Raw genomic sequence first — 22,934 nt, 5'->3', positions numbered from 1 at the left:
TGTGAGGGGAATTGAATACAAAAGTAGGGAGATTATACAGAGCACTGGTGAGACTACATCTGGCGTACTGATTAAAGCATTGGTCTCCTTACTCAAGGAAGGATGTAAGTGCATTAGAAGCAATTCAGAGAAGGTTGACTAGACTAATACCAAGAATAGACGGTTGTCTTATGAGGAAAGGTAGGACAGGTTAGACTTGTATCCACTGGAGTTTAGAAGAGTAAGAGGTGGCTTGATTGAAACATATCAGATCCTGAGGGGTCTTGACAGAGTGAACGTGAAGAGGATGTTTCCTCTGGTGGGAGAATCTAGAACAAGAGATCACAGTTTAAAAATAATGGATCACTCATTTAAGATAGATGAGGAGAATTTTTTTCTCTGAGGGTCATGAGTCTTTGGAATCTCTTCCTCAAAAGGCAGTGGAAGCAGAGTCTTTTACGATCTTTAAGGCAGAGCTAGATAGATTCTTGATAAGCAGGGGGTGAAAGGTTATCAGGGTAGGCAGGAATGTGGAGTGGAAGTTACTTTCAGATTAGTCATGATTTTATTGAATGGCGGAGCTGTCTCGAGGGGGCCTACCCCTGCTCCGAATTCGTATGTTTGTTTGTAAATAGTGTTAAAGAAACTTAAGGAACTAATGCCACCAAATACTGATAACCTGATGGCCTACATCCTAGAGTTCTGAAAGAGGGAACTGCAGAAATAGTGGATGAGTTTATTGAGGATGTGACTATCAGGTTAGATTAAGAGGAGTTGTTAGAAAATAGAGATAGTTTAAGTAAGTTATATTGGTATTTCTGGGTGTTAGGAATGAGTTTTAGCTTTAAAGTTTAAGTTTGATTTGTATTTCTGTATTTGTATGTTAAGGAAGGTCAAATTCATTTTAGTTTCACTTTAGTGCTTGCATTTCAAATGAGGGGTTTTACGACCTCTAAAGAAAAAGTAAACACACAAGGGTAGAAAGATTGAACTGTTGCCTAGCAACAGGGACCCAGAGAGGCAGGCCCCTCCCACAGGAGCACACACACACACACACACACACACAAGAAGAAAGACAGCAGTTTGCTTTGGAAGCTGTTTGAGTTCAGTTGGTTTGAAGGCAGTGTGAAGCAGAAGCAGCCTAAAAGGGGTCAGATAGCAAACCCCAAGCTAAGGAAAACTCCAAAAATCCAGGGGAATGTAAGAAGAGAAAGTCCAAAGAAGACTTTCTAATCAAAGGAAGGACAGGAACCTGGGAAAAAGTCCTGTTAAATTAAGTTAAGGGTAAGCGTTAGCAAGGCTCCAAGCTTCAGATTTAGAGACAAAAGCTGCAGAAAGCAGATTTTAAGCAAGAACAGCTTGCAAGAGGCAAGAAGGTCCAAAGAGACAACTGAAGGTCTGCCCACTCTTTGCTATGGGCATGTGAAGCAGCGGTGCACTGTTGACGGCTGAGTCAGAGAGACAGTGTGTGTGGAAGCCAGCTTGAATGCATGTGGTGACCCAGGGAACAGGAACATCAGAAGGAGAGTTTGAAACCCTGAAGGTGAACCCTTGCGGAAAGCGCTTGAGAGAAAGTGTCGGTTTAGGAGAAGATTCCAAGGCAATGTCTTGTAGAGTGGAGATTGGAAACCCTCGTGCGAAGGATGGAATTCAGTGAGACTGGTTGGCTCGCTATGTGGCAAGCTTCTAGGGGGAGTTGAGGAGAGATCCATAGCACCTGGTTGAGATGACATCTGGCTTCAGAATGTGGTATGTCTGACCACAGGTCGCCATAAGTGTACATGGACTGTGTACTTACTGTGTGTACATTAGAGTATATGATAGCTTTTGTAATTTGTGTTATCCTTCCAAATCTGTATACATCTGTAAAGGTGTAATTGTGGGTAAAGGAGTATTGAAATATAAGTGAACCTTTTTTTGTTGAATAAATGTTTTATTCTTTTGTTAAAAGTTCATCAGCTGACCCCTGTGCCTCTGTTCAGTAGCTACTCTCCACGTATCTAGACAAATAAATAAAAGTTAGCATCTATCAAGCTGGGATCAGGCTTGTCCAGGGGTAACCTCAGCTGGGGTCATAACAGGAGCCAATAGATTTGAGATACTTTGATTTCCAAAAAAAAGCATTCAAAAAGGTGCCACTCAATATGCAAGATAAGGGATCGTGGAGTTAGGGGGTAATATATTTGCATGTAGGACATTTCAAGTTGGTAGCTTTAACTAGTGGAGTGCCACAAGGATTAATGCTGGGGCCTCAGCTATTTACAATCACATATTAATGGGTTAGAAGAAGAGACCAAAAATAACGTGTCCAAGTTTGCTGACAATACAGAGCTGGGCGGGAATATAAGCTATGAAGATGACACAATGGCTGCAAAGTGATATAGATGGTTAAGTGAGTGGACAGCAAGATGGTAGATGAAGTATAATATGGAAAAGAGGTTGTTACCTTTGTGATGATAAGAACAGAGAAATGCATAATATTTTTAAAGGGTGTGTAATTTGAAAATGTTGAAGTTCAGAGAGACTTGGGTGTATTCATGCAAGGAACTTAGAAAGTTAGCATGTAGGTACAGCAAGCAATTAGAAAGGCAAGTGGCATGTTAACCTTTATTGCAAGGGATTTGGATTACAAGAATAAGGAAGTTTTGCTACTATTGTATATGGCTTTGATGAGACCACACCTGGAGTATTCTGTGCAGTTTTGGTCTCCATGGCCTGAATTTTACACATGTTGTGCGTGCGTAATCATGGGCCCGGAAGCTGATGCGTTATCTGCTTCCACCCGTGATCGCAGCCTGGACGCGATTTCATGCTGGCTGGTCAATTAAGGGTCGACCAGCGTGAAACGCACCCGGACATTGTCTCAGCGCTGCCAGCAGGAGCGTGGCAAGTGCTGGGTCCAATAGTGACCCAGAAGAGGCTTTTAAAATAGCACAGGCATTTCCTAAAGGCAGCCAGAAGTTGGTGAGGAGCTTTAGGAGCTGTCCATGAGAAAGCATAAGATTTTTACTTGGCAGGAGTTATGGCCTCAGCACCGCTGGGCACACCAGGCAGGAGGGCAATGCCAGTGGGCACTCTGCACCCCCCTGCCCCTGGTTCTCTGACGAGTGCATGCGCACTCTCATGGAAGCAGTGAATGCCCAGCGTGACATCCTCAATCCATGGGATGGCAAGAGGAGGCCACCCCACCTGATGAAGGAGGCCTGGGTGGAGATGGCTGCCCAGGTGAGCGGGCATGATGTTGTGCGCCGCACATTGATCCAGTGCCGGAAAAGGCATTGATCTTCTGCACTCCACAACGGTGAGTACCAACCTGGCATGGAACTGCGTATAGATGTCTTGGAGGGTGGCCATTCTTCGTGGCACTCAGGGGTGTGAGATGCAGAGTACCAAATGGCACATATCACTGTGCCAGCCAATGTGGGGGATGTGCCCATTTGCCTTGGGTGTATAGAAGGGTGAGGTGTGCTAATCTGATGAGCACCTCAACCTGGGTCTCCTTGGGGTTGGGGGGGAGAGGGGAAGTGCTGCGAGGCTGGTATGCTGTGGCAAGTAGAAGGTGCACTAATGAATACACCTTTTCCGTACAGGAGAAGAGAAGCCATAGTGCGCTGGAGCGTGCATGAATGGGTGCTGGGACATAGAATGTGAGCATGGAGCAAGGTCCACAGGCCGCAAAGAGGCAGGGGTCTCGGAGGAATATAAGAGTTCAGTGGACGGGTGAGAGACTGGGGAAGTATTTAAAAAATGTAAGATCGTGGCATCGCCAATGAGAAGTCCAAATCAAGAGCTCCATTGCTCATCTAATCACAGTGCCTCAGTGAGGCAGTTGTCCATTGTGACAAGCAACCATTGTGCATGCACAGTCACTTTGTTGCAATGTAATTATATTCTCTTCCTCCCTTAGATGCGCCATCCTCATGAAGCCCGAGAGACCCTGAGGACCCTACCTTGACACCCGAAAGGGAGCCGTGGACACATGCACCCACGTCACATCATCCTTCCGTTCCAAGCACCAGCGCAGATAGAGGCATGTCGGCAGGCAATAGCGTGTCAGATCAGATGGTAGTGCACAGTGGTGAGGGCAAATCACATTCACATGAGGAGCTGGCGAAGGCAGAGATCTGTGCTCAGGGTGCCGGCAGTGAGGACTGCTGGAGACCAGGGGCATGCTGAGTCCGAGGCTGATGATGAGCCTCTGGAGTCATCCATCAGGCAGTAGATGCATGATGTCCAGCGTATGAAGATCTGGCAGAGATCCCTGAGGGTCTGCGTACTATGGTCTCTGTCTTGGAGGAATCCAAGCAGAGCATGGACACTGCGTTGACCCGGAGCTCCGAGCGCGCAGACTCCTCAATTGAGAGCGTGACAACCCTCATGTAGAAGCAGCTCCGAGAACAAAATCAGGGGTTTCTAGGGCTGAGCTCGGACCTGCAAGCTCTCACACTGGCAGTGATCTCAGCAGGTTGCTGAGCGTGAGAGATGGACGAAGCATCTAGTCTGTCTACTAGGTGCCCATCCATCAATGGTGAGCAGGGAGATTCAAATCAACCTCATGCTGGCGGACGAGCTGCATGTTGCATCTGCGGGTTCCTCTCGGGGCGCTCCAGATAAAGGTAGCAGCCCCTCCATCGCTCTGCCAGTGCCGTGGTATCTGATGAGGCCGTGACAACTGAGGAGTGCCCAGCCATGGGGCTGGACGCTCCCTCCCAGCCGGTGCCTACACAGGCTCAGCCAGCCAGAGGATGTCCGCAAGATCATTCGGGCCAAAAGGACCTCACAATCAGCAGGATGCCTCTAATACCACTGCCGGTGATGGGGGACCAAGACGTAGTATTTGCAAACAGAAGTTTAATGCACTACAAACACAAGAGAGATTGTCACGGGTGATATAACTTCAGTTGATACATGTTCTATGTTCAAATTGTGTAAACATGACTACCATTTAAAGATGTCGTTATGGGTCAGAGCCTGAATGTGATTCATGTTTTTCATAGGTGTTGGGCATGGGAGTGGCTTGTGACAGATGGGAAGAGCTGCAAACTTTATTTCAGAGGTTGTTACTTAACATAAGGGTCACAGGATGGCCTCATCAGGAATGTTCAGTAAGGAGGCATCACCCTTGCCCTCACTTTCAAGTCATGCCTTGGATGCCTAGCTGAAAGAATGGAGAATCAAGGCCTCCCTGGTCCCCTTGCCTTCCCATAAGGCTCCTCACTTCTGAAGCCGTGTCCTCACCCTGGGCTCCAATGGCTCCTCATCAGAGCTATCAGTTGAGTTGTCCTCTTCTGCCTAGGAAGCTGCCACGCTGTCTTCATCCCCCAGTGGACCCTCCATCTTGACAGGCTCAGACTGTGCAGAGCGTAGCGCACAACGGCAGTAAGCGCGATGTGCTCTGGAGGATATTGCAGTGCTCTCCCTGATTGGTCCAGACAGCGGAATCTCATCTTGAGCAGGCCAATGGTCCTCTCAGTTACCGCCCTTGTCCATTACACCTTTCCTCTGCTTCTGCCCTTGGCATCTGAGTGCATCATGAGCTACCTTTTCAGGGGATAGCCTTTGTCACCCAGGAGCCAACCATCCAAGTGAGCTGGAGTGATGAAAAGCCTTGGCACCTGGGAGTGTTGCAGGATGTACACATCAAGGGAGCTGCCAGGGTACCTGGCAAAGACCTGCAAAACCTTTGGCTTGTGGTCACAAAAAATCTGCGCGTTCATGGAGATGTCCTGTTGGCGAAGGCACCCGGCTCACCCGCTGGCACCTTTATTGCTGCATGTGTGCAATCTATGGCAGCCTGGATGCAGGGGAAGCCAACAGTTGCAGTACAGCCTCTGGCTCGCTCAGACTGGCTGGCTTTGTTGGTCCAGGAATAAATGAACTTCATGACCCGTCTGAAAAGAGCGTCAGTGACCAGCTTGATGCACCTGTGGACAGCAGATTGGGATACACCACATAGATCTCCCAATGACCCTTGGAAAGTACCATAGATGAATAAGTTCAGGGCCACTGTTACCTTAAGAGCCACTGGCATAGGGTGGCCACCTTCATGTTTGAGGTGATTTCTGGGCCAATCATCTGGCTTATGGAGGTCACAGTCTCCCTAGAAAGGTGGAGCTTCCTTCAGCACTGGTCCTCAGACATGTCCAGGTAGCTGGTGTGCTGCCTGTAGACTCTGGCTGCAGAATAATGGACCCTTCCACCTTGCACTTCCTGCTGACCCTGACCCCCTCAGCTGCACCTCTCTTCCCACAGGTCACTCTCTAGGATGGTACCTGCAAACGCCAGGCCTCCTCTCTCTCTTCTGGCCCTCTCCTCCTCTTCAAAGGAGGTCCCTCCAGCGAAGTAGACAATCCCCATTTGCCAGAATACAGATGGCACAGGATAGTGCACTGAAGGGTACCCTCAGCAGAAAGCCTCTAAGAAAGCTTATAAGCCAAAGGAGGTCTCTCCAGCGGAGTAATCAGTCCCCATTTGTCGGAATACAGATGGCACAGGATAGTGCACTGAAACACAGCAGAAAGCTTCTAAGAAAGCTTGTAAGCCAAAGAGTGCACCAGAAAATGCAGGAAATGCAATGAACTGTCAGAAAACTACCAAAAACCAACTCTCACCTAAACTCACATTGCCACAGCTCTGGTCGACTTTTATCTTTTTTATGGATTGAGTTTCAATTAAAAACGAGATGGCCACCTGGCTGTGTGGCCTGTGCGCCAACCGCTAAATCACACAGGGCACATGGGTCATACATTTGCCTTTTTACTGGGCTTAATTGCCCGTTTAATTGTCAGTGGTCTGCTTCTGACTCCCACGCACACCCACCAATCATAATATGGCATGATGGCATGATGAGGTCAGGACACATGCCCCACGTTTTCTCACGCGATTTCATGTGACTTCGGGTCGGATGTGCACTCGCTCCTAGAGCGTAAAATTCTGGCCTATATTGAAAGAAGAATAATCTAGCATTGGAAACGGTTAAACAGAGGTTCACTAAATTAATTCCTGGATGAGAAGGTTTGCCCTATGATGAGAGGCAGAGTAAATCTAAAATATAGAAGGATGAGGTGACTTCATTGATACATACATGATTCTGGAGGGGCTTGAAGGGTAGATTGTGAGCCAAAGGGTAGATTCCACTGGCTAGAAAATCTAGAACATGGGGGATACAGTCTCAGGATAAGGGGTTGATCGTTTAGGATATAGGAGATGAGGAGTAATTTCTTCACTCAGAGTGTTGTGCATCTTTGGAATTATCTACCCCAGAGATTGTGACTTTCCATCGTTGACGAAATGTAAACCTGAATTAGGCAGATTTTTATTCTTTCAGGGAATCAATGGATATGGAGAAAGTGGAGGGAGGCAGAAGATCGTAATTGAATGATGGAGCAGGCTCGAGGGGTCAAGCGACCTATTCTTACTTCAATTTATTATGTTCTTATGTTTAAACTAATGAAATTAATTGTGTAAAATGCTTTGTGATGTATAACGTGTGTTACACCCATGAAATGGGCAAACCCATTGCACAGATCATGAAATAGGCAGTTTGAAAGCTCATTTCATGAAGTGGCCAGTGCTATGAACAATTTTTAAAATCTTATTTGTGGAATTGTTACTCAAGCCTGTTGCAGTGTACAAGCTTAACATCATGCACTAAATTGCTCAGTAACAGCAAGAACATTGTAAATTTGGGGAAGCAAGTTTGTCTTCAAAGGCACAAATGGTGATTGAGCAATGGTAAGTACATGGCTATCAAGGAAGCAGTCCTAGACATCATGCGATAAGCCCACATTGAAACTGGCCATGGTGGTGAAAAGAAGACTCACAAACTCTGAAAAGTATATAAGCATCCCATGGTCTCTTATGGGGAAGCAATGGCATAGTGGTATTGTCACTGGACTAGTATTTCAGAGATACAGGGTATGGCTCTGTGGACCCAGGTTCAAATCCCACCATGGCAGATGGTGAAATTTGAATTCAAATAAAAGTCTGATGATGATCACAAAACCATTGCTGATTGTTGTAAAAACCCATCTAATGTCCTTTAAGGAAGGAAATCTACTGTCCTTCCTGGACTGGCCGACATGTGACTGCAGACCCACAGCAATGTGGTTGACTCTTAAATGCCCATTTTATGAACTGGGTGGTCAAACTGCCAGTTTCATGAACTGTGCAGATAGGTTGCCTATTTCAAGAAATGGGCAATTTGACTGGCTATTTCATGAAATGGGCAGTTTCACAAATTGGGTGTAACAACATAACAACATAGATGGGGTTATTTGTTGTTCTGCATCTTTCTTATAAAGGACATAAATCTGTTTTAGGAAAAGCATAGATCTGGTTACATCACCGAGGAGGCCATTCAGCCCTTTGAGTCCCGGCCGGCTCTCTCCAAGAGTAGTTTAGCTGGTCCCAATCCCTTTCTCTGGAGCCCTAGAGATTTTTTCTCTTCAGGAGCTTACCAATTCTGTTTTGAAAGCCATAATTGAATCTGTCTCAACCACCCTCTTCAGCAATGCATTCCCGATCCTAACCACTCACTATGTAAAAATGCTTTTCCTCATGTCGCCTTTGGTTCTTTTGTCAATCACCTTAAATCTGTGTCCGCTGGTTCTCGATCCTTCTACCAATAGGAACAATTTTTCCCGATCTATCTGTCTAGAGCCATCGTGATTTTGAGTATCTCGATCAAATTTCCCCCCAACCTTCTCATCTCTAAGGAGAACAACATCAGCTTCTCTAATCTATCCACGTAACCGAAGTCTGTTCTTGGTGGTCATACTCAGTACACGGGATCTACATGCCAAGAGTCATCTTCCTGGATCTAACTGAGGTGCAATACGGGAGGACAATGCACTTCTGCAGACAAGCTGTCACAGCCTCTTGGCCCTCCTTCAACAGAATCATCTGGCTGCTGACCTAAGGGATCTGCCATATCAGTACATCAATGTCATCAGCATGCTGTTCACTAATACATTAAGCAGGTGACCGACATCTGATATGCCAGGGTCAAGCAGTACATTACCTTGTCTACTTACCTCAGCAGTTGACAGGGGAGAGCTCATGGCTTTCCAACAGTGATTGGCTTCCCTCACATGTAGGGCTTGATTAATTACAAAAATGTAGCATTGGAGCATGAGCCAACAACATTCATTAGCAGAAAAAGACAGTCTGTCACCACTCCGTCAATGTGCAGCTAGTGGCTGATCACAGGAACAATATCATGCAGGCCTGTGCCGGGTGGGTACCGAGGGAGGTGCCACAATGCTTTATGGACAGAGTTTTTCAGATAGCGGGGTTTCCCACCCCGCCACCCAAAGAGTTGGCGGGGAACGCATCCCCACTGATCGCAGCAGTAGCTAGAGACGAGACTTCCACCTGAGTGAAGAGTGGAAGTCCTGTCTCAGAGACCTGCCGGCCAATCTGATTGGCCTGCAGCTCTGTAACCCTAGCGGCGCAAGTGGCAGCAGTGACTAGAACTGGACTACAAGCAGTCCCTAGATTCTAAGTCCTGGAGTCCAGGACCAGGTAAGTGCAGGGGACTCTCATGCAGGGGAGGGGAGTTGACAACAGGTGGGGTGGCGGGGAAGTTGATGGAGAGGTTGGGGGGCATGGAGCACATGGAGCAGCTGTGGGGGACAGGGGTTTCCTGATGTGGAAAGGGGCCCCTTGAGAGGGTGTCCCCTTCCCCTTCCCACCCATGGCCTGAACAGGTTGACCTGTCAGACTTCCTCCTGCTTTTGAACTCCTCCCACCAACCTCAAATGTGAGGCAGTCAGCAGCGCCTAGCGGAGAATGTGAGAGGAGGGCCCTGGGGCAGGAAGTCAGCAGCATCTAGCACCTAACATCACAGAATAAACATAAGTTCATTAGTTGGTGATTGGTTGCTGTTAGGGAGTGCCGTCAAGTAGCTGAAAATTAGAAAAACACATTCTTTTTTAAAAGAAGGGGCTACTTAAATTTAAGTAAGAAACACAAGCAATGGGGAAATAAAATTAAGTCGAGGCCAGGTATAATTAAGTTTCAAAAGTGAATTAACTTTATTTGACTTTGGTTTAAAGGATGTAAATTGAAGCCATGGCAGGACAGCTCGGTTGTGTGGAATGCATGTCTTGTAATATGTGGGAAGTTGTGGACGTTACCAGTGTCCTAGACGACCCCACGTGCGGGAAGTGTCATCAGCTTCAGAATCTTGAGCTCTGGGTTTTGGGACTTGAGCAGCGGCTGAAGTCACTGTGGCGCATCCATAAGGCTGAGAGCTACCTGGATAGCACATTCAGAGAAATGGTCACACCACACCTTAAGAGCATGGAGGCAGAAGGGGAATGGGTGACCGCCAGGCAGTCCAAAAAAATTAGGCAGGTAGTGCAGGATTCCCCTGGAGTCCTGCTCGTCAATCAGTTTTCTATTTTGGATACCAGTGGTTCTTTGGAGGAGTGCAGTCAGAGCCAAGTTTGTGGCACAGCAGGCGGCTCTGCTTTAGGAGGAGAGAAAGAAGAGGGGAAGAACAGTAGTGTTGGGGGATTCATTAATTAGGGGAATAGACAGGCATTTCTGTGGCCATCCTCCCTGGTGCCAGAGTCAAGGATGTCACGGAGTGGCTGCAGGATATTCTTCTGGGGGATGGTGATCAGCCAGAGGTCGTGTCCACTTTGGTACCAATGACTTAGGTAGGAAAGGGGATGAGGTCCTGAAAGCAGACTTCAGGGACCAAGGAAGGAAATTGAAAAGCAGGACTTCTAAAGCAGTAATCTCAGGATTTACTCCCAGTCCCACGTGCAAGCGCGTATAGAAACAGGAGAATTGAATGAATAAACATGTGGCTGGAAAGCTGGTATAGGAGGGAGGGCATCAAATTTCTGAGGCATTGGGACCGGTTCTGGGGAAGGTGGGACCAGTACAAGCCGGACGGTCTACACCTGAACAGTATTGTGATGCATGTCCTCGCAGGGATATTTGCTGGTGCTGTTGGGGGGGTGCTTAAAATAGATTGGCAAATTCAGAGCAGGGAACGGGGATGGAGAATTAGTGAGTGACTCAGAGAGACTGAAGCAGCACAGGTTCAAAAGTGTACAGCACAGGAATTCAGCAGTGTTAGAAGGTATATATGTAAACGTAAGGAGCATAGTAAATAAAGCCAATGAGCTGAGGGTACAGATAGACGCATGGCAGCATGATATCATCGCTATAACAGAAACTTGGTGTAAGGAGGGGAAAGAACCACAGCTCAACAACCCTGGATATCGAGTTTCCAGGTAGGAGAGGGAAGGGAATAAAAAAGGTGGTGGTGTAGCATTATTGGTTAAAGAATCAATTACAGCCATGAGGAGGGATGATATGCTAAATGAAGCATCAAATGGGGCCATATGGGTTGAGCTCAGAAATAAAAAGGGGGCAGCCACATTGTTAGGAGTGTACTATAGACCACCAAATAGTGTAAGGGAGTTAGAAGAGCAAATATGTATACAGAATTCTGAGTGTAAAAACAATAGGGCAGTAATCATTGGAGACTTCAACTACCCTAATATCAATTGGAATATGAACGTTGTGAAGGGCACAGAGGGTAAAAATTCTTGAACTGCATTCAAGAGAACATTTATAGCCAGCACGTAACAAGCCCAATGAGAATGGGCGCAATTCTAGATTTGGTCTTAGGACATGAAGCTGGGCAAGTGGATGTAGTAGCAGTGGGGAACCATTTTGAGATAATGACCATAAAAAGTTAAATTTAGCATCATTATGAAAAAGGACAAAGATAGAACAGGAGTAAAAGTTCTAAATTGGGGGATTTTACAAAGCTGAGAGGTGAGCTGTCGAGAGTAGACTGGATACAGCGATTAGAAGGAAAAGCTGTGTCAAATCAGTGGGTGTTATTCAAAAGCGAGATTCTACAGGCACAGTGTAGACATGTCCCCACAAAGAAAAAGGGTGGTACTGCCAAATCTAGAGCCCGCTGGTTATCCAGAAGCATACAGGCCAAGATAAAGCAGAAAAAGAAAACTTATGAGTCACAAAAGCCTTGATAGTGTAGAAAGCCTAGAGGAGTATAGAAAGTACAAGGGTGAAGTAAAAATGGAAATTTGGAAAGCAAAGCAAGGATACGAAAAATATTGGCAGGTAATATCAAAGAAAACCGTAAGATATTTTACCAGAACATTAAGACCAAGAGAATAACAAAGGAAAAGTTAGGGCCTATCGGAGATGTACGTGGTAACTTGTAGGTTGATGCAGAAGATGTGAGAAGGATTCTCAATGAGTACTTTGTTCCTGCCTTCACTAAGGAGAGGGATGATGCAGATATTGTAGTTAAACAGGAGGAGTGTGAAATATTAGATACAATAAACATAGTGAGAGAGGAAGTACTGGAAGGACTGGCATCCATGAAGGTGGATAAATCACCAGGGCCAAATGGATTGTATCCCAGGCTGTTAAAGGAAGCCAGGGAGGAAATAGCGGATGCTCTGAGGATCATTTTCAAATCCTCACTAGATACAGGTGAGGTCCCAGAGGATTGGAGGTCTGTGAACATTGTACCATTATTTAAAAAAGGGCTGGTCATTCTGACTTCGGTGGTGGGTAAATTATTGGAAACAATTCTGAGAGGCAGGATAAACTGTCACTTAGAAAGGCATGGGTTGATCAAGGATAGCATGGTTTTGTTAGGAGAAGATTGTGTCTTACTAACTTAAATTTTTTTGAAGAAAAAACAAAGAGGATTGATGAGGGTAAAGCCATGGATGTTGTCTACAAAGATTTCAGTAAGGCATTTGACAAGGTCCCACATGGCAGACTGGTCAGTAAAATGAGATCTCATGGGATACAGGGGAAGGTGGCAGGTTGGATCCAAAATTGGCTCATTGACAGGAAACAAAGGGTAATGGTCGATGGATGTTTTTGCGAATGGAAGACGGTTTCTAGTGGTGTTCCACAGGGCTCAAGTATTGGGGCCCTTGCTGTTTGTTGTATATGTTAATTATTTAGACTTAAATGTGAGAAGCATGATTGGGAAATTTGCAGATGACACAAAAATTGGCCGTGTAGTTGATAGTGAAGAGGGTAACTACCAACTCCAGAATGATATCAATGGTTTGGTTGAGTGAGCGGAAAAGTGGCAAAGGGAATTGAATGCAAAAAAATGTGAGGTAATGCATTTGGGGAGGGCAAACAAAGCGAGGGAATACCTAATAAACGGGAAGTTATTGGAGGGGTTGAGGAAGGGAGACACCTTGAAGTATATGTCCACATGTCCTTAAAGGTGGCAGGACAGGTGGACAAGGTGGTCGAGAAAGCATCTGAAATGCTTTCCTTTATTGGGCGAAGTATTGAATACAAAAGCAGGGATGTAATGATGGAACTATATAAAATGCTGGTTAGGCCATAGCTGGAAGTTTGTGTATAGTTCTGGCCACCACATTACAGGAAGGACATAATTGCTCTGGAGAGAGTGCAGAGGAGATTTACAAGAATGCTGCTAGGGCTTGAAAATTGTAACTATGAGGGGAGACTGGATAGGCTCAGGTTGTTTTCCTTAGAACAGAGGAGGCTAAGGGGTGCCCAATTGAGGTGTATAAAATTATGAGGGGCCTAGATAGGGTAGACAGGAAAGACTTGTTTCCCCTGGCTGAGGGGTCAGTTACCGGGGCATAGATTTATGGTGACTGGTAGAAGGATTAGAGGGGACATGAGGAAAAACCTTTTCACCCAGAGGGTGGTGGGCATCTGGAATTCACTGCCTAAGTTTGTGGTTGAGGCCGAAATGCTCAACTCATTTAAAAGGTACCTGGATCTGCACCTGAAGTGCTGTAACCTGCAAGGCTATGGACAAGGTGCTGTAAAGTTGGATTAAAATGAGCAGCTAGTTTCTTTTTCTCTTTTGGCCAGTGCCAACACGATGGGCTGATTGGCCTCTTTCTGCACTGTAACTTTTCTATGGAGGCTGGGCAGAAAGCAGCCCTTAAATGGCCAGTAATTGGCCAGTTAAAGTTTCAATTGTTTCAAGGGTAGGCGTGCCACCCTAAGCACATGTAAAATTGTGGATGGGTGGGAGGGCAGCAGGAAGGCCACTCAGGAGATTGATGGACATGTGGGCATGAGAGCAGGGTGGTATGTTGAAATGGCAAGCGACAGGGAGGTCTGGGTCATGCTTGCGGACAGACCGAAGATGTTCCGCAAAGCGGTCACCCAGTCTGCGTTTGGTGTCTCCAATATAGGGGAGACCACATTGGAAGCAGCGAATGCAGTAGACCAAATTGAGGGAGGTGCATGTGAAGTGGAACACCTTCAGTCTGTCTGCAAGCATGACCCAGACCTCCCTGTCGCTTGCCATTTCAACACACCACCCTGCTCTCAAGCCCACATGTCCGCCCTTGGCCTGCTGCAATGTTCCAGTGACGCTCAACGCAAACAGGAGGAACAGCACCTCATCTTCTGACTAGGCACTTTACAGCCTTCCGGACTTAACATTGAGTTCAACAACTTTGGATCGTGAACTCTCTCATCCATCTCCACTCCCTTTCCAATCCTCCTTTTTCCAATAATTTATAATTTTTAAAATATATTTTTCTTTTCCCACCTATTTTTAAATTTATTTTGATCTATCGTTTTATTCCCACCTTTCAGCCCACTTCGATCCCTTCCCCCAACCCCACCCCCACTAGGGCCATCTGTCACTTGCTTGTCCTGCTTTCTACCCTTAATGTCACCATTATCACATTCCTTAGATTATATCACCATCGTCAACACCCCTTTGTCCTTTTGTCTATGACATCTTTGGCAATCTCTTCTTTGCCTCCACCTATCACTGGCCCTCTATCCAGCTCTACCTGTCCTACCCCCCTCAACCAGCTTATATTTCACCTCATTTCCATATTTCCTTAGTTCTGATGAAGAGTGATATGGACTCGAAACATTAACTGTATTCCTCTCCGCAGATGCTGTCAGACCTGCTGAGTTTTTCCAGCTATTTTTGTTTTTGTTTCAGATTTCCAGCATCCGCAGTATTTTGCTTTTATTGCATTTAATAAGTGTCTTTCATGACCTCAGGGTGTCCCAAAGCTCTTTACAACCAGTTAAGTAATTTTTAAATATAGTCATTGTTGTAATGCAGGGAATCACAGCAGCCAATTTGCACACAGCAAGGTCCCATCAACAGCAATATAATGCATCACCAGATAATCTATATTGAGTGATGTTGGTTGAGTGATGAATGTTGGCCGGAGCCATGAGTAATCTTGGCTCTTCTTTGAGTAGTGCCATGGGACCTTGAGAGGGTAGATGGGACTCTGGTTAATGTCTTATCCAAAAGACAGCATCTCCAACAACGCACTCCGCTCAGTTCTGCACTGAGGTGTCAACCTGAATTATGTGCTCAAGAGTCTCTGGAATGGAGCTAGAATTGGTGACCTTTGACAGAAGCAAGAGTGCTAAAATTGAGCCAAGACTAATACCTTAAACAAGTTAACACATTAAATAAATTAAGCACAGATGCAATAGAAGCCAGGGCACAACCAGTATCCTTATAGGATGAAGATGATAGAACTGCTTAAGACGAGGTTCAGATGTCTAACTGCTGGGGTTCTCCATGTAATGTGCCCCAGAATGAATGACATACATTCATGGAATAATAGAATGGTACCCTATAGAAGGAGGCTATTCGGCACATTGTGCCTGTCATCTCTTTGTTAGAACTATCTGAATAGTCCTACTCCCTTGCTTGTTCCCTGCAGCCCTGTATTTTTTTTACTTCAAGTATTTATCCAATTCCCTTTTGAAAGGTCCTGTTGAATCTGCTTCTTCCATCCCTTCAGGCAATGCCTTCCAAATCAAGCCACTGTGTAACAAAAGGTTTTCTCATGTCGCCTCTGTTTCTTTTGCCAATCACCTTAAATCTGTGCCCTCTAGTTACCAACAGTTTCTCCTTATTTACTCTATGAAAACCATTCATGACTTTAAACGCCTCTAACCTTCTCTGCTCTAAGAAGAACAATCCCTGTTTCTCTGGTCTTATCTCTGGTACCATTCTATGCTCTTTCTAAGGCCTTGATATCCTTCTTAAAATGTGATGCCCAGAATTGAGCACAATACTCCAACTGAAGACTGACCAGTCTTTTATTAAGGTTTAGCATAAATTCCTTTCTTTTGTACTCTATAGGCTGGATTTTCCTCTTGGGAGTGTGTTTTGTGAATCAGGCCCTTTCACAGCGTGCAAACTGCATTCCTAACTGATGAGCAACTTTGCCCGGAAATTTTGTCTTTTCCCGCAGGGTTCAGGTTCGCAGTTCAGTTTGTGAGCCACAAACCAGTGCGAGAGGAGTGGGCTGTGGAGGTGAGCTAATGAGAAGGCCCATCTCAGTTCTCGGCGACAGCAGCATGGCTCCTAACATTGTTTAAAGGCTCCCTAAACCACATTCCCCTATATCCTCCATAGCCACTCATTTATTATCCACTATGTACCATCCTCAGATTCTGTGCAATATCAGTAGAAAATATTTTACATTCCTTGGGGAAAAAAAAACCTCTCAATATCTAATTAAAGCCTCCATCAAATGCATTACCATTGATTCCGAGAAAAATACATTCTGCCATGCGAAATAAAGCTTGAAATACTTGTAATCCTATTAGCTTGTGTCAACAAACTAGAAACCACATCAAAGATGCAACCTGTTTTTACAATGTCTTAAAATTGTCATCCATTTTCAGATGAATGCACCTGTTGTGCTGAAACCTATTAGCACTATTAGTACTTGAAACTTAGCCAAGCATTCATACTGGCCACAGCTGTCCAAACAATAAATATGGAAAGAACCAAAAGCATTCATATCAATTTCAAAGCAGAGTGTCTGTCAATCAACAGATGGGAGCAAGTGGTTAGATTTTTTTTCCTCAAGTGTCAGAAGTCTTTTTTGAATCAACCAGAACCATTTAAATCACACTACAAAACATGACAGCTCAGACTGACAGGACATTTTGTAAAATTTTTCATTGTATTATAGAATTTCTCCCTCGTAATGTGAACAATTACACAATGCTGGTCAATGTGAGTGTCAACTAACCTTTGCAGGACAAATCCCTATGATGACTCAATGTATTAAAAATACATCAACATTACAAAAAAATACCTAATAGTAACATTTGAAGGTGTGTAAAAATTTTACACTTAGCTTTGAATGTTCCAGACTCTTCAGCAAAGCTTTCCATTTTATTCACTAACACTCAAACTTGGTGTGATTTTAATGGGCTTCCAAAACCCCTGACCACTAGAAGAAAATTGTGTATGGGAGGAAATTCTATTTGCATCCCCCATTTAAAATGGGGAACCCAACCCTCCGTGCGGGTGGATGTGTGTTTTGCAAAGGAAGTGTTTTAGTGTTTCCTCGTGATGTTGAAGGAGTTGATTGAGGGCGATATTAGCTGAGAACAATAGGGGAGTAATGAAAGGAGTGTTATGAGGTGCTGGTGAGAGAGTTGGAGGGTTGAAGAGGTGTACTCACCTCTTTTTGCTTTGAACTCAGGGCCATGACATGATGCTGTTGACGCTGACCCTCTTAGCTACCTCTGTCTAGGCCTACTTGGCAGTGGTCTTAGTAATGCTCATTCCAATGTCAGGGTACTTGTCTTCTGGTGCTGACTTCCTCCACTTGCACGTCTAGAGATGAAAATGGGGCAAAGTCCTTTGAACCAAGTCTGCAGCCAGAAATTCTTCAAGTATGAAAAATGCAAGATGGGGATCCAACTTTGCTCCAAGAGGTGCATCCCCGCTTTAAGGAAGGCCAGGGAATGTGCTGAAAATAGAGAAGGTCACATGGGCAGGCTGCCCGATCATCAGGTGATTGGAAGAGCAGCCTTCCTTCAAAGTTTATTAATACCCCAGCTTTACAGTTGCCCAGGTCTCACACTGAAATGTCATGGAGAGCTTGAAGCACACCCCACCAGCCAGAGGCACGATACCCACCTCGTAAAATTGAGGCCTGTGTCTTTTTTAATTGGAGATGAAAATGAAGGGTTAAGCCACGTGATGCAGGCCACTGTGAGCAATTATTTCTTCAGTGTGATTTTTGAAAATAAATCATAAATGTGTTCTTTATGCATACATTTGTTGCAAATATCATAGAATAACCTACACCCGACTTTATTTCAAAAGTTATAGAACCAGTTTCAGTGTTTGTTTTACATTCTAATGGTTCAGTTTCAGGATTTTGTCACAACCAATACTCCAGAGATGAGTTTGACATAACTGTTCACAAGTGATGGGACCTCTTGCTGAATAGCATGTTAATGGGAAGTGAAAAAATTAATTACAAGTTAATTACTGGTATGTTGGATTATTTTTTTGAACACAGTCACTTGTGAGAAATGTTGAACAATGGTAACCTCTAAGTGTGATCTACATGGGATTGAAAGATTATTTCAGACATTTTTACTTTAATGCTACTTTCATTTATATGTACCCCTACAATGTCAAAGCGTCTCGCACAATGTACCTTTTTTAATAAGTGCAGTGAATGCTACAGAATTCTGGATTGGAAACACCCTAAAAACAAGCAATGCCACGAGTGAACAGTTAACATTTTTTTGGTAGTGTTAGATGAAGTTCTGTTATGCTTTGCTCTTGATAGCACTCTGTGATCTCAGTTTAATTACACTTAATTGAACCCTTGCAAAGGCCTTTAGAGGAGATGGGGAATTGAAGAAAAGGGTGGGAAATTGGAAAAATGTGTCAAAAAATGTGAACAATTCATTTTTTTCATTTTTTACATAAGCATCTGGAATGTTTTATTAGTTTTTTATTTACCTTTACTCCATCAGAGATCTCTGTCTGCAGTGCATCAGTCCCCAGCTGATGTAGCATTTAAATCTGTGAGATACCTCAAATAATTCACCCTCAGATTTTCTTCTCTCTCTCTCTTTCGTGGGGGAAGTGGCTTTTGGCCAGCACCTGCTCCAGAAGTCATTCTGTAGCTGCTCTTCGAGATTGTGCGTGGCACAGGGAAATCTAGGTCTTTAAGTGACACCCCTAAAATTGATTATACGTTTCATAAAATTTTGTAACAATTTCAGAGCTATGAATGGTATGGAATGTTGAGAGCAAAGTTTAGCAAAATTATGAAGAGGTGAAAAAATGCATTTATTACAAACCGATACCATGAATTATGTGCTAATGGATGAAATGCCTGTGAGCTTTATAAGACAACAACACACTGGCAGATCAAAAATGCACTTGCAGTCGGTTATCAAATATAATTTAAAATACTTATATGACCCTGTTTAATTGCCACATACAGGCTGAACTGTTACAAACGTGCAATTCAATAAATTAGTGAATGCAAGTTTGTAGGTCTTGGAAGCTGAAATATTCTTTATTGCCAGTGCCTCTAGCATTTTTCTAAGGAAGGAAAATAAAACGTTATGCAGGACATGAAGCATATTTACCCATGGGATACTGGCAATGTGTCGGAATGAAAATCTGGAATAGTCAGTCAAGCAAATGGATGATAGAATCTTTGACCTGTGAACTGGTAAAATGTTCTGCTTACAGTGAAATATTAATAAATGTTTTCTGTGCGCAAACTACTCAAAATAATTATTTTATTTAGAGGTTCTAATGTATAATTTATGTAAAATAATGTAATGTTCAGTAGAATGATAGAAATATCTTAGGAAGTAAAGTATTTTGCAATCATTGAAATACTTAAATGCAATTATAACACAAAGTGAACTAATTTAGCATTTTATTGTTGATAACATGTTTGAGATATTTTAGGTTTGATTTACAACTACCCTGATTCAGAAATAATGTAGGGAGGATCAAATGGAAAATATAGTTGTGATCATGCACTGTGTACCAGCTGATCTTAAAGGCAGGCCTAAGGTTTTCAACATTTCTAACGGTAGATTATAAATGTGACAGATTAATGGTTACTGATATTGCACTGGTCTCACTGCTTGATCCTCATTTGTATTATAACTGAGGCAACAATTGAGACATGACAACTAGTTTCAGTTTCCTTAGGGTAGGGTCAGGAAAACCAGGCAACATATCCATTCCTGATTACCATCCAGTGGTTTGTACTAAATCCCTGCCTTTATGAACATTAAAAACAGGGTTTGAATGCAGTGCCGCATGACCAAATAGCTTGCTGATATTCACGGTGTTGTAGAGCTTCCATTGCATGTGAAATACAGTATATGGTGAGACATTTAAAATAGAGAGTAGTTAGAAAAAAAGTGGAAAACTGGAAATATATTTTTTGAAAAAATGTGACCATTAATCATGTTACAGGAAACAAAAAGTATATGATGAACAGTTTTTTATATGGCTGAATGTATTTATCAGAGATAACCTATGCCCATTATTGTATGCGTATGTATTGTTATAATGACAAGCTACTGTAATTGGCAGCTTGAATCTGTGATGAGAGTTGGTGCTCTCTCACATGAAAAAAGAGGCAGCTGTTGGCCTGTGCTCAGTACTTAAAAGAGACAAGGACATGAATGTATCAGAAAGCACTACATGATCTGTTGGTTTTGTCTGCAGCCAGTCTGTTTCATTCCTATGCAAGGAAAGTTTGTGGCTATGTACACTTAATGCAGAATTGTTTGACAATGAAATATAACCTGAAACTATTATATTTTCATCATTCAAATAAGATCGCAAACTTATTTTGCAAATAGTCCTACTCTGATTCAAAAACAGACTGACTAGATATTTATTTTGAAAGATTTTTCAAAGATTAATTGTACATGATAATTGTAGCAGCAACATTTCTTCCAGCATAATATTAAAGGTTTACATAATATATGTATAAATGCAAGTAGTTTTAATGTAACATTAAAAACATTAGGATTTGCAATATGTTAGGGAAGTTGAGCATTTTATCCTTCCATTTTACCTACAAGGAGAAAAAAGAGAATAAACTTTACTTAAGTATGCTTTACAGGCAATAAGTGGTTACTGTTGTAATGTGAGGAAACCTTGGTAACCTATGTGCAAAGTGCAAAGTCCTACAAATAACAATGAGATCAATGACGAGACAATCTGTTATAATGATGCTGATTGTGCAATAAATATCAGCCAGGACACCTGGAGAATCCCCCTGTGCCCCTTCTCCCTCAACTCTCGTTGGAATATGGGATCCTCTACATAAGCCTGAGAATATAGATGGGGTGTCAGTTTAACATCTCATCTGTAACATGGCATGTCTGATGGCACTCCCTATGTACTCATTGAAGTTTCAGACTAGATTCTGTGCTCAATTCTCTGGAATGTGGTTTGAACTCATGGCCTTCTGACTCTGAGGTGAGAGTTGCTACCATCAGGCCAAGGCTGACGCGAGCTAGTAACTGAATATTACTATTTCTAGAAGTGTTTTTTGGTGATGCTTGGCTCATGATATCCACTGCCTACACTGACTTGGAATTATATTCCTGTTTTATTTTGAAAAGGCCTGTGGCCTTCTCTTGTTTTAATTCAGTTGGGTAAATAAATATTCATACCCTTAGAGAAAGTTATGGAGAAAGCAGTGAATTCGGAATTGGTTACAGAAAGCTGAAGGTTTTGGGGATAAAATTCTTTGATGTCCCAAGTCAGTTTGAAATAAAATTCCAGATTTAAAATTCATGGATTCCTCCTATTCCTATTTAAAGATGTTTACCTTATATTTAGGCTACCACTATTCCACAACTGAGGCAGAAAAAGGTGGCATGATCTCGAACCTTTTTTAAAATTACTTTGGTCATGGAATGTGGGCATCGCAGGCATTTATTGTCCATCCCTAATTGCCCTTGAGAAGATGGTGATGGACTGCCTTCTTGAAATGCCGCAGTCCACCTGGTGTAGGTACACCCATAGTGCTGTTGGGAAGGGAGTTCCAGGATTTTGACCCAGTGACAGTGAAGGAACAGCGATTATAGTTCCAAGTCAGAATGGTATGTGACTTGGGGGGAAGTTACAGGTGATGGTGTTCCCATGCATCTACTGTCCCTGTCCTTCTAGGTGTTAGAGCTCATGGGTTTGGGAGGTGCTGTTGAAGGAATCTTGGTGAGTTGCTGCAGTGCATCATATAGATGGTACACAATGCTGCCACTGTGGGTTGGTGGTGAAGGGAGTGAATGTTTAAGGTGGTGGATGGGGGGGTGTCATTCAAGTGGGCTGCCTTCTCCTGGATGGTGTCAAGCTTGAGCGTTGTTGGAGCTACAGTCATCCAGGTAAGTGGAGAATTTCCATGACACTCCTGACTTGTGCCTGTAGATGGTAGATAATCTTTGGGGAGTCAGAAGGTGAGTTACTCTCCACAGAATTCCCAGCCCGTGGCCTTCTCTTGTAGTCACAGCTTTATATGGGTGGTTCCGTTCAGTTTCTGGCAATGGTAACTCCCAGGATGTTGGTAGTGGGGGATTCAGAGATGGTTGAATGGCAAGGGAAGATGGTTAGATTCTGTCTTGTTGAAGATGGTCATTGCCTGGCACTTGTATGGCACAAATGTTACTTGCCACTTGTCAGCCCAAGCCTGAATATTGTCCACGTCTTGCTGCATATGGACACGGACTGCTACTGTATATGAAGAGTCATGAATGGTGCTGACATTGTGTAATCATCTGTGAACATCCCCACTTATGACCTTATGATGGAAGGAAGGTCATTGATGAAGCAGCTGAAGACGGTTGGGCTTAAAACACTACCCTGAGGAGCTCCTACAGTGATGTCCTGGAACTGACTTTGACTGTCTTGGGACTGACTTTACTATTCTGTTCTTGAACAGGCTGCTATGAGGTACACTGTCTTGCTCACTGAAGTTGTCTTCACTGTGGAACTGTGTTCAGCTTCCAGCTGTTTCTTTTCTCTTTTGATAGCATAGCTTGGATTGGGAGAATCAGGTGCCTTGCAAATATACATAGATGGAAATCAAGTGCTTTGAAATTGAGATATTTTATATCTAAAATGTTATATTTATTTGTTATAC

At 43.7% G+C, this 22,934-nt stretch overlaps 1 protein-coding gene across 4 annotated transcripts in view; it reads left to right on the top strand.

Moving 5' to 3' along the window:
- The window catches only part of csrnp3 (cysteine-serine-rich nuclear protein 3), a 264,969-nt gene that overhangs the window by 159,774 nt on the left and 82,261 nt on the right, over positions 1-22,934 (top strand). Inside the window, exon 4 of one of the 4 annotated variants that reach the window (XM_078552312.1) lies at positions 18,161-18,286. The exons of the other annotated variants lie outside the window; for them this stretch is intronic. The gene's annotated coding sequence lies outside the window, so the exon portion shown is untranslated. The remainder of the gene's footprint in view (positions 1-18,160; positions 18,287-22,934) is intronic. 4 annotated transcript variants of the gene reach the window in all.

This window comes from Cetorhinus maximus, chromosome 11, assembly GCF_964194155.1.
Source record: "Cetorhinus maximus chromosome 11, sCetMax3.hap1.1, whole genome shotgun sequence".
Lineage (NCBI taxonomy): Eukaryota > Metazoa > Chordata > Chondrichthyes > Lamniformes > Cetorhinidae > Cetorhinus > Cetorhinus maximus.
Note: the sequence above shows the minus strand (reverse complement) of the source record. Positions and strands in the feature narration are given on the sequence as shown.